Source organism: Muscardinus avellanarius (genome assembly GCF_963383645.1).
Source record: "Muscardinus avellanarius genome assembly, chromosome: 15".
NCBI lineage: Eukaryota > Metazoa > Chordata > Mammalia > Rodentia > Gliridae > Muscardinus > Muscardinus avellanarius.
Window position 1 is genome coordinate 18,435,276 of NC_137801.1, and position 12,736 is coordinate 18,448,011.

Genomic DNA, 12,736 nt, shown 5'->3' on the forward strand with positions numbered 1-12,736 from the left:
CACAGCAAGAACAGGAGTGCGCTTGGCGGCCGCTCTGGCGCTGCCTGCCCCCAAGTCTGCCCAGGAGAGCCTGGCCTGAGGCAGAGGGCAGGTGTGGAGGGCAGGGGGCATTCGCGTGGGCAAGGTGAGGGGGAAGGAAGAGAGAGCCTGCAAAGTCCAGAGCCCTGGGCCACTCTCGCCTCTGAGCCCAGGGCCAGGCCAGGGTATAGACGAGCAGGAATCACCTACTCCCCTTAGGGCTCAGCAGAACCATCCCTTTGGGGTGGGGGGGTCATCTCCATTTTCCACCCATGAGGACAGCCAAAACACAGACTGTGTCCCTGCAGGGAAAGCCTCCTCGGCCAAGCCATCGGATGAGAGCGGCACCCAGGGCATTTAGGCGGCCCCAGGCACTGTCGCAAGCCCTCCGGAGCCAGTTGGATTAAAAAAACAAAAAGACCCTAAGGTAGCTCTGTGAGAATCTGGGAAAGAGCAGCCCAGTCCAGCCTTCAGCAGAGCCCCAGAGGGATGTCTTTCCAGGGAGCTCAGGGATAGATCCTTGGGAACAGAACCTCAGGAAGGGAGCACCGGCTGCACAGTCCTCAGCCAGGAGCACCGGCCTCGGAGTCAGAGCAAGAGGCGGCAGAAGTTGGCCTCATTCTAGCTGTCTGCTGGAGGTCTGTCCAGGCCAAAGGCACAGGGGACACGGGGCGGGAGCCACACTTAGGCTTTGGGAGTTCATTTGCTCAGGATTAGCCTAGCCCTTCACACCCGGATAGGCCCAGATACCCAGCTCCTGCTCAGGGCAGAAAGGAGGCTGCCAGGCCTCAACCAGATGCACACATTTCCGGGGGCAAGAGACAGGAGGGTCTGCGGTGGGCAGCCTGCCCTGCTGGGGTGTCCTGCTGCTTTCAGAAGGTCCAGTAGATGGCCCTAGACAGCATATGTGTCTGGACACAGCTTCGCCTCCATACTAGAAGCTCTTCAGAGCGCATCTCAGGGGACCCTGCCTCCTGGCAGCAGAGCAAATCGTTCTTTATTCTTTTAGACACTTGAGGTCTTGTCAAGCCCCCAGCCACAAAGCCTGTGTCTAGATCTCTGCTGGGTTTCACTCCAAGCTGACCAAGCCCTGGCTGCCCTTGTTTTCTACACTAGTTTTAAATGACAAAATTATAGAAAATTACATTGAAATTCTGGTAAACTCCTGCTTTGTTTAAGATTTTTTTTTTTTAATACACTAGAAGCCAAGCATGGTGGTGCATGCCTGCAATCCCAGTACTTGGAAGGCTAACACAGGAGGATCACAGGTTCAAGGCCAGCCTCAGCTACTTAGCAAGACTCTCGGTAACTAAGTGAGACCCTGTCTCAAAATAAAAAGGACTGGGGTTGTAGCTCAGAGATAGAATGTCCTGGGTCTAATTCCTAGTACCAAAAAATAAAACTCTAAATAGATTTATTGTTCAAATTAGTTTGGTTAAGTTCTCTCTCTCTCTTTAGAAAGACGCCTCCCCCAGGCCCCAAAAAACTTATTCTCAGTTCATGAACCATCAACTCTGACACACTGATTGCCCGGCTGCCCCCAAGACTGGGAGAAGACTGGCACTGGCTGGCTTCACTGTGCCCACGGCAGGAAACTCCTAAGGCTGACGGGAGGTCTTGCCAGCTTGCCAAGTTCCAGGCTCGCACCCAGGGAAGGGCATGGTTCTGTGCAGTGGGTTACTGGCCCAGGTGGCAGTGGAGTCTCTGATTTGGGGCTCAGCATAGAGCAGCAACCCACCTCACCTCAGCCGCCAGGCGGGGGCCTGTCAGAGCATCCTCAGGGGGAGAAGACATGGGTGGGAGAAACAACCAGGTTCCTGCTGGGCCACCAGCTCAGTGGACCCACACACAGCTCCTCCAGCAACTCTGTGCAGGGCCAGAGAGTATGGCTGTCCTCTGTGGCCCCAAGCCTTACACACAGGAGAGGAGAAGAAAGAGAGCCTGTTTCTCTAGGCCCCCCAGGATAGACCGAATCTGGGAGAGGATCAGAAAGGAAGAGGACCCAGAAAATGTCCATGGCCCTGCCGTGCGGGAGCCTGGGCGATCCCTTAGCTCGGCCAGTGACAGTGGGTGACCCATCCGTCACACTGATTTCCCTAGGTTGCTAACAAGCCAGCCATTTCCCCAGAAATTACATTTAACTAGCTTCTATTTACAACCCTCAACCGCTGATAGAGCCCCTGGCATTCGCCAGGAAGAACAACAACGGAACGCACACGTATGAGCGCCTCAAAACCTCAAGCCTGGGTGGTGGTTTTTTTTTTTTAAGTAATTTCTCCTTTCATTTCTAATCTTAAAAGCCGTTATTGCTGAAGCTATAATTTGTCTGTCAGATCTAATGTCAAACAACTGCATATTTTTTTAAATAAGAAACCCAAATTTTGAAACCAAAATCTTTGAAACTTGCCAAGGGAGAGTCATAATCCCGACGGGGTCACGTGGGTTCGGATTTGGGTCACTTTTAATTTTGCCCCCAGGGATTTTACATCTCTGAGACCCATTTGATTTCACACTCATAAATGACAGACAGCTGGCTCCAGGCGGGAACAGGAGGCACAGACTGGCAACACAAGTCAGAACTCCACTTTAGAAAAAAAAAAAAGAAAAAGAAAAGAAAAGAATTTTCCTTTCCTCCTGTTCTCTGTTTGAAACCTTGCCCGGCATTCTAATAAGATCCACCGTAGAACGCCTCGCGATCCAGCTCATTACAGCCCCTCGGTTTCGCCTACTATTGTTTGACGTGACAACCTGGCCTCTCATGGGGTTGAATAATTACGGAGAGGTTCCCCTCCATGAAGAACAGGTCTCGCCAGCCAGAGGGATGGGCCACTGGTATTTTTAGACTTCATTAGTGCCCTGATTTAAAATTTCACATTTTGTTTCTTGTAATTATCTTTCAATCGACTGAGCAAAAATTTTCAGTCGGGGCTCTATTAGTCTGCTCTCCCAAAAAGGGCGTTGGGGCTTTCACTTAAAACTTAACCAATCGAAAAATAAAGGCGGTGTGCAAAATGCTTTTTGATTTGCAATAGGTCAAGCGATTGTCTCCCGTCCGTGACTGGAGGAGTCGGCGTGCGCGCAGTTCACGTTAATGAGTGTTATTTAAATGCATTGAACACGTATAGATTTTTCTTAAGAAACTTACAAGATAAATCTTTTTCTCTAAGAACAATTTGGGGGTGGGAGCAAGCTGTGGCACTTTTTTTTTTTTAGATTATATATTGAAAGCTAATTAAAAATAGGTTTCGTGTGTGCAAAGCGATAAGGGAAGAAAACAGAATTAGTTCCATCGGAACCTATCGCGGAGTACCTGAGAAGCTTGTCGGGTTGAACTGGGACCTCTCCCGTTGGAGAAGTGTAGATGAGGGTGTGGGGACTTGGGGCCTGGGGTCTGAGGTCACTGTCCCTGGCGCTCCATCAACTCAGCCACGTGTCTGAGAACTCGCTGCCTCCTTCCACGGAGGATGGTGGTTTAGAGGGTGGCTGGAAACCTTTGTGAGCCCCAGACCCTGGGCCTGGAGCTGAGGTCTGCACAGGCTGGTGTATTTTCAGCTGCTCGGCTGGGAAGAGAGGCTGGGCTGCTGCTACCACTTGCTTCCGGACCAAAAAGCTAATAAGTCCAGGTTGGTGCGAGTAGGCGGCACGCCTACTTCTGACTTTCGATTTTGCAGGGGCCACGCCTCTCCGGCCTGCGTGGAGAGCCGTGTGGTGGAGGGTGTTCAGGCCTCTCCTGTGGCTCTACAGTCCTTGGATAGCGGCTCCTCCCGACTCCACAGGCAGCCAAGGCAGGGTCTTAAAAAGATTATTTGAAGCGATAGCTGCTGCGTGACTTGGGCAAGTCAGAAAACCTCTCTGACCCCCCTCCCCCCCCCCGCCCTCCTCTTTAAGATGGGATGACAAGCCACCTGTCCTAGGGCCTAGAGAGAGAAGACTGAATGAAATTGTGGACATGACCATACAACACAACAACTGCTTACGCCCCAAACACTTACGGCCATTGCTGCCAGCACTGGCCCCGGGGTCAGCAGAAAGGCAGGACAGCAGTGGAGGGGTGGGAAGCCGGGCCCCTCCCCAGGGCAGTGTTCCCAGGGCCCCAGCCAGGCCACTCCCTGGAGGTAGGATGTGTGGCCTTTCTGGCAGATGGATTCTGCACTGCCCCCCACCCCAGCTTGGAGCCCGACACAAATCTCCTCTCTCTCTGCCCACACGCTGATATGTCCTTAGCACACTGCTCCCTCAGCGACCCCAATAAATACCCTGAACGAAGACGGAGTACATGATAAAGCTGTTTACCCACACGTGGTTCCACCAGAAGCGCAAAATGTTATCAGCCTGAAATGACCCCCCACAGACCCGCTCTTCCCACAGAAGCACCATTATGAATCTATCCAGAATTCAGACTGGAAGCCATTGGTTGTCCTTCACCAGCCCCTGAACTGGCCCACAATGGATCCCCTCCAGCCCCAGCTCTAAGATGGGGCCAGAGTGGTCTCTTCAAAAGGCAGGCTTGGTTCTCCCCATCCCCCATAGAACGGTCCCCAGTGCCCGCCCTTGACGCGACGCCTCTGCACAGCTCCGTCTGCCGCCCACTTCACCTTCTGCTGTCTGTGCACAGGCTGCCCAGCAGTCGCGCCAACCTTGGGTCTTCCTGTCCACCCTGCTCGGGGTCGTGAAGAGTGACACCTGCAACACAGCTTGCCTGTTACTCTTCCTTCCCCAACTAGCCTGTGAGTACACGGGCTGCAGCAGACAAGAACTCCAGCTAAGTCCCACGCCACGCCAGTAGCCACTCCAGAGTCTGACACTAAAAGACTCTCAAGGAGCATGGGATGTGGAGGAAGGTGCAAAGCTGGAGTTAGCGAAGCTCTCCAACTCCTCTCTTGCCTCTGCGTGATGCAAGTGGTCGGAACCCAGGCATCCGGGTACGCAGAGTGCCCGAGAGAGACTTCCTCCTGCAGCCCCAAACCCAACGCCACACCCCTCACAACAGACCTCCTCCTGTCCCTGGGTATCCCACCACAACACCTGCCCCAGAGCATAGGAGATCTGAGATTCTGCCTCAGTTTCCTCATCTGTAAAAGGGGTTAAGGATAGAACTTCCTTCTTACAGTCATTGGGGTGGAACTCTTTTATATAAAGCCCTTAGAATGGTGCTTAACACGTAGCAATCACTATAGAAGTGTTTGGTGATATTTTGACCACCATGCCTGAGTCATCTTTCAGTGTCTATGGCCGTTCAGGGTCCAGGTTACTGTGATGAACCAAAGACCAATTTGCCTTCCAGAGTCTTAGGAGTGCATGTTAACACCATGATATTTGAAGCACCTAGTTCCCAGGGGTCCCGTTTGAACAGAAGAAAAGTGCCCGGTTCCATCATCATACCAACCAGAAGGTGCCAGCCTGATGTCCATCGACCCTTTGACCTTCATCTGGTTATCAGGGTGCCAAGGGCGCACGGGCTGGTCCTTCTCCAAGGCCATGTCAGTGGATGGGACAACTAGAATTTTCTAGCTCTGACAGAACAGACCAACCAAGAAGTTGGTCTGTTCTAACCAACCCTAGCAAGTTGGTTAGAAGCATGGGCCAAGACATAAAAGGTGATCAGGAGCCCACCTTCTGTATCAGGCGGCTTTGGTAGAACTCCAGTCCCACTACCCACAGCCCAATGAACTCGTGCTGGAAACTGGGTCTAAACCTCAGTTTCCACGTCTGTAATGTGGAGATAATTGTGCCATCCTCGGACCTGCACTGAGCAGAAGATAATTGATGCAAAGATTTAACACAATACCTGGCATGTGGTAGGCTCACAATAATGATACCCGTTGTTCCTAAAGAACCCTAAGGGAGCCGGGCGATGTGGTGGCGCACGCTTGTGATCCCCGCGCTTGAGAGGCAGAGACAGGAGGATCCCACAGGTTCGAAGCCGGCCTTGCTGGCTTAAGAGACCTTGTTTCCAAATAAAAATATAAAAAATAGGTGTCTGGGAGTGTAGCCCGGAGGTAGAAGGGTTTCCAGGAACCCCAGTACCACCAAAAAAAAAAAAAAAAAAAAAAAAACCCTAAGGGAGAAAGGTGGTTAAGAGCACCTTTGGCTCAGGACCTACCTCTGCAGCTGTGGGCTCCGAAGCCCTGTCCACCACCACTGGTGGCTCCCCTCCCTACCCCCCCCCCACCAGGGCCCCAGGAAGTAGGTGTGTCTGAGCCTGTGGAATTCACAGCAGCTGTCTATACCCAGGAGGCATTTCTCCTGCCCCAGCCCTGCTCTGGAAGCCCTCCTCCCCTTCCCAGCACTCTATTCTCAAGGGCGTTGTTCCTCGTTAATTGGAGAGTTGTCCAGGGCTTAACAGTTTGCTTAACAGATCATTTGACTGTGAGTGAACCAGGCAGAAGCAAGATGCAGTCCAGGCAGCCGGACCACCGAGAGATGGGTCATCCTAGAAGCAGGAGGTGGCTCCAGCCACACCTGCCTGTGCGGCAGGGCCAGACAAAGCCAGGCGCCCCAGGCTCTCTCCCCAGCTACACTGGAGGAGCATCCTTGAGGTCAGAAATCCTGCGCAGGCCCCTCCTGTCTGCCTGGCCTGGCCCAAGGAGTCCCAAGAGAGGGATTTTCAGACCAGATAAAAGGGAAGGTGTAGCAGGGCGTGGTGGCACAAGCTTGTAACCTCAGCATTTGGGAGGCTGAGACAGGAGGATCGCAGTTTTCAGACAGCCTCGGCTACTTAGTGAGGCCCTTTGCAACTCAGTGTGACCCTATTTCAAAATAAAGAATGAGGCAGGTGTGTAGCTCAGAGGTAGAGTACCTCTGGGTTCCTTCCCCAGTATGGCCAAAAAAAAAAAGGGGGGGGGGGATGGAGGGCATGTCGAGGCCTTTGGGAAATGGAGGAAGCCAGCTGTGCTGGTCCTAAATCCTGTCTCCTCTCAGGAGCAGCAGCCCCAGCAGACACCAGCAGGGTGACAAGTGTCACTCAGAGGCCAGGAGAGAGCAGTCTTGTCGCCTTCCTCCTCTGTGTGCCACCACGTAGTTACTGAGTAACTAGTGCATGTAGTCTAAGGTACCTACTGTGCGCAGCACCCACACCCAGCTTCCCCCCATGAACTTGGCAAAAGGGACAGCCAGCTGTGGGCCCCACACAGAGCAGGAAGCTCCTGGCGATGCCCAGCATTCCCGGTGTGGAGAGGTGGAAGTGGTCTGTCCCTGCACTCCATCGGGGCAGACGAGAAGGTGCCAGCAATAACAGCTACGCAGGCTGGAGAAAACCAAGGGCAGGCGAGGGGAGGGAAAGGCGGGTGAGTCTGTAAATCCTGGGTGTTAGGGATAAAAGGCTGCAGAGAAGCGCCAGGAACACAACTCTAGTTTAGTAGATCTGTCTATCATAGCATCAGTCACACACACACACACACACACACACACACACACACACACACACACTCTTCCACAGGATCACGAGACAGGGTCAGCTAGTGACTTACTTTATACTTATGGACCCAAGAAGTCCCTTTCTCTCTCCTCTTGGCACATGAGCCCAGGAACCTGCTTTGGCTACTGAGCTGACATTTTTTTTTTAGCTCATTTTAAGTGTTTGGTGGGTAACAACCTGGGGTCTTGGGCAAAAGTCCATTCATCCTGGTCTTGCAAGGTGAGGAGCTCTTTGATTATCAAGGGCTTGGGGTAGAAGATGCCTGGCAGCCAATGGGTAATCTGAGGCCCAGAAACACATCTTCCTTTCTCCTAATGTGATGGGGGTTCCATGGTGAGTTTCCTCCTGCCTAATCGGTGTCCAAACATGCAGACTCTGCCGTGGCCTGGGGAAGGCGGGCGTAGCAGGCTGGCCCAAGTGCCCCAGGGCCCCGGGTGAGTTCCAGGGCAGACCACCGGCAGGGTGCATCTGCTGCCTGAGAGACAGGGAGAGAAGGACCAGCGGCCAGCCAGGAAGCAGAACCGGAGAAGACGCAGCACAAAACTGGCTCAATGGGAAACACGGTGGTTGGAATTATGCTTTATTCAGGAACACACTCACTATTCTAGAAAGGTAAAAGGTAAAAAATGATACAAAAAATGGTATTGTAGGAACTTCAAACGTGTAAATTGCTTGTACAGCTCAAAAGGTTGACATCTATTGAGATAGTTGTCGTTGCCTGTTCCCTTAGTGTGACTCTCTTTTTTATTATTTAAATTTGTGTGTGTGTGTGTGTGTGTGTGTGTGTGTGTGTGTGTGTGGTGCTGGGGACTGAACCCAGGAGCATTCTACCTCTGAGCTACATTCCCCTAGCCTAATTTTTTATTCTTTACTTTTGAAACAGCATCTCACTAAGTCAATGAGGGCCTCACTAAGTAGCTGAGGCTGGCAGTGAACTGTCTCAGCCTCCCAAGTACTGGGATTACATGCGTACACCATCGTGCCCGGCTGACTCTTTAAAAAAAAAAAAATATATATATATATATATATGTGTGTGTGTGTGTGTGTGTGTGTGTATACACACACACATATATATGCATACACACACACACACACACACATACACACACACCCCTACCCTAGCGGGAAGCCCAAGCATTTCAGAGCATCACCACGCAAATACCCTTTCTATATTTACTCTCTAACTCTCCCAGCAGGCTGGTGATGCCCGAGCCCGGCCTGTGAACTGGCTTAGCCTTGTCCTCCCCTGTCTGAAGCGGCCCCTCCAGTTTCATTGCCCAGCGTCTCAGTCCTGGGTCTACACACAGGGCACACGCATAGTCGTTTTTCACCGACTTCTGCGATGTCATGACTATTTATTAGGCTGCTAGCGCCGCTGCCATCCCAAAATAACACAGACTGGGCAGCTTAACAGAAATCTATTATCTCCCAGTTCAGAGGCTGGAAGTCTAAGATCAAGGTAGAGGCAGCGTTGGTTTCTCCAGAGGCCTCTCTCCTCTGCTTCTCCCTGCATCCTCCGGTGACCTGTCCTCTGAGCAAGCACATCTTTGGTGTTGCTGCTTCTTTTAAAGACGTCAGCCCTATTGGATTTGGGGCAGTCCTTTTGACCTCATCTGTGTGTGTGTGTGTGTGTGTGTGTGTGTGTGTGTGTGTGTGTGTGTAAGGGAGGAGGTACTGGGGATTGAATGCAGAGACGTTCTACCACTGAGCTGCCCCCTCAGCCCTATTTTATTTATTTTTTTTATTTTGAAACAAAGTTTGGCTATGTTGCCAAGCCTGGCCTCGAACCTGCCATCCTCCTGTCCCAGCTTCCCAGAGTCCTTAAAGGTGTGTACCACCACACCTGGCATCATTTAATCTTCCTCTAACCTCCTTAAAAGACCTATCTCTAAATGTTGTCACAACAAAGGTTAGGGCTTTATGTATGAATTTGAGAGGACACAGTTTGGTCCATGATAGTCTGTAAGTCCATCTAGTCCAAGGAAAGGGTGGCCTCTCACCCCAGCAGAGATGCTATGAGCTTGAGACCTATAGCTTCCACCTGTGGAGAGCATCAGTGGTTCCTAGACATGTCAGTCTTTCATAAATATATGCCTAGTAATTTTATTATGGGTTACCTACAAACTGTTGACTCTGCTCTCTGTTAACTGAGCAGTATTAGAATCGTCCACATGTGGGGTTCATTTTTACTTTGCCATGTTTTTTATGGTTCTGGGTCATGCTAGGCAAGTGCTGTACCACTGAGCTGCACCCCTGGCCCGAGGTTAATTTTATTTCCATAAAACCTTCATGCTGAGAGAGCTCTTAGGAGTCATCTAGTGGAGGCAGGAGTCTGCCCTCATGAGCTACCTCATGGCTAGTCTGTCCTATTAAACAGTCAAGAGCTGGCTTCCTGTAACTTCCAAGGTCCTGCCCTTTGGGACCATCCTGAGCACAGTTGGCCCATTTTACATGACAGCCCTTCAGAAGATGGCATTTCTTTTCCTGTAGACCACACATCTCCAGGGCCTTCAGCTGGTCATCCTGGAAAGTCCCCTTGACCATGCAGGTGCTCCCCCGGCCTCCTAAGGGACACCAGGTAGAAGGGGCATCACCCGCTTGGACCCAAGCCTAGAAGATATCCCACATCTCCTACAGTGGTTGTGGCTTGTTTGTTTGAAACACGTTCATCCACACACAGGCACATACATGACTTCCAAATGAAGAAAACGTCTCTCAAGACTCCTCATGTCCACTAAACTGTTTGTTCGTTTGTTTTTTTAGGGAGAGGGAGTCTCCTTGATCCCCTTTTCTTCAGGATATAGATGGTTGATCATTCCTTTTTATACAGCTTGTTTCTGTTTCTCTCTCTCTCCCTCGCGCGCTCTCTCTCTCTCTCTCTCTCTCTCTCTCTCTCTCTCTCTCTCTCTCTCTCTCGTCTCCCCTTCCCATTCCAGTGTCTTTTTGTCCCCATAAAGTTGTGGCCAAGTTAATCTTCCCTCCCAGTGTTTTTCAATTATTTCCTTGAAAGTCTGAGAGTTAGGGGTATCTTCACTCCGCCGACCCACCCCATACCTCAGTTGTGCTCAGAGAAGCAGCTCCTCACCTGCCTCTCTGGAGTTGAGAGCTGGTTCCCAGGCTTCAACCCATCCAGGCCTTTCCACCCCTCCCACACCACCTCCGGGAAGGTCAGGGGAGGGTATTACTTGAAAGGTCATTTAGCAAAAGCTCAGAGGTCCAGAGGTATCACCAAAGTATCACATTACCTCCAGAACCTGTCACTAGCCAGGCGTAGTGGCGCACGCTTATAATCCCCGCGCTTGGGAGACAGAGACAGGAGGATCACGCTGGTTCGGAGCCAGCCTTGCTGGCTTAAGAGACCCTGTTTCCAAATAAAAAAATATAAAATAGGTCTGGGAGTATAACCCGGCGGTAGAAGGGCTTCCAGGAACCCCAGTACCACCAAAAAAACAGAACCTGTCACTAGAAAATTCCCCGTGGAACCACCTACATTTTTTGGATGCCCTGAGTAGCTATTTCACCTACCCTGACAGCTCCATAGAGAGAAGCCCTGGTCTGCAGGGCTGGTCGGGTTGGACCCACTCACCTGACCACACCAGGAGCCAGTGGTCCATGGTGGCTCCACACAGAATGGACGGAAGAAAGAGTAGGGACAAGAAGAAACAAACAAACACACACACACACACACACACACACACACTCACACACACACACACAAAGAGTAGGGACAAGATACACACAAGGTGTCTGAGTCCTACATGGTGTCACATGGATGGGGTCAGCAATGGCTCCAGTGTGATTTCACTAGGAGGAGACCTTGTCCCAAAAGAAGAGGGAACGATGATGAGGGCAAATGAAGTCCATGATAACAGGACCTCACCCCGCCACACATCTCTGCAAATGCCTGCTAGGTGAAATCTCCTGAGCGCAGTCTTGGCTTCCATACCCCCACAAATACTGGGCTAGTGATCAGCCATGAGGTCATTAGGGACCAGAGTACCTTCTTGAGCCAGGCCCAGAGACCCAGTCACCATGCCTGAGAGGTCTAGCTCTCTATTGAAGCCCTAAACATATCCTGTTGCCAGGGGCCATAAGTACAGCTTGTAAAGACCCCTGATTCCTCTGGCCATGTGAACAGGCAGGATTCAGAAATTCTGATTGATCCAAAAAGAATTCCTATACTTTTGGCCTTCTACGTGGAGATGTTCATGACGTTTCAGGTCCTTCCTTTATGTCACTGGTTCCACGAAGCAGAGAAGCAGGCACATGGCCTCCCTCTGGGTCTCTGTAGCAATAGCACCACCCTGGAGGGTGGCATCAGGCTATTGGTCCAAGACAGGCATTTCAGGGAATCTGACAGGCAGAGCTGGGGAATGAAGCCTTGTCTTCCAGAAGAGTCCTGGGGTGGGGTGGCCGTTCAATAGGGACCTACCAATTTGCTTTCATTGGAAATCCACTCTGTGTTTGTGTAATCCTTGCAGCTGCCCTGTGAGGCAGATTCATAGATGGATCTACACTTGTCCAAATATAGGTGGTAAAAATTTGTCAATGTCAGAAACCACCTACCACAGCCAGGCATGGCGGTGCACACTTGTGATCCCAGTAGTTGGGAGGCTGAGACAGGAGGATAGAGGTTCGCAGCCAGCCTCAGCTACTTAGTAAGGCCCTCCACAAGGTCTCTTTAGTGAGACCCGGTTTAAAAAGAAAGAATTAAAAAATCAGGCTGGCAGTGTAGCTCGGAGGTAGAATGCTCCTGGGTTCAATCCCCAGCACCAAAAAACAAAAAACCATTTGCCACAAATACCTATGCCCCTCTGCCACATCACACCTTGACATACCTGTTGGACTCTTAGTGTCACTAGCCATGTTTGGGCAAGTCCCAAAATGACTATTTTAATGTGTCTTAGACTTACATGTCTGATATTTATCGATATAAATTGGTAATTCTGGGGTTCTTCCCTCATCTCCAGATGTATTATGGGATGGATAATGGATGGATGGATGGATGGAATTTCCGGGTTAACTCCATAAGGGGCACTGGACCGCTAGGCACTGGCCACTGTGGAAGCTGCTGGAGCTTGGGAAGCAGGCGGCCCTGGGGATTCTTTCCTGTTGCTACATCTCCCACGCCTTATTCAAAGTATTGCCAATGCAATAAAGTTAATGGAGCCCGTCATTCTATGAGGGAGCCAATTCTGTGCAAAGATGATACATCTTTGAAGTTAATGAGGTCTATTAATTGAGCTTATGCCCTTTTAAATGAATGAAATTCTTGAAACCTACCAAACAGCCACACATCCA

General features: G+C 51.0%; 1 protein-coding gene across 1 annotated transcript in view; it reads left to right on the forward strand.

Annotated features, from left to right (window-relative positions):
* The window catches only part of KLHL29 (kelch like family member 29), a gene marked incomplete at both ends in the record, with an annotated part of 137,798 nt that overhangs the window by 75,957 nt on the left and 49,105 nt on the right, over window positions 1-12,736 (forward strand). The gene's annotated exons all lie outside the window — the stretch shown is intronic.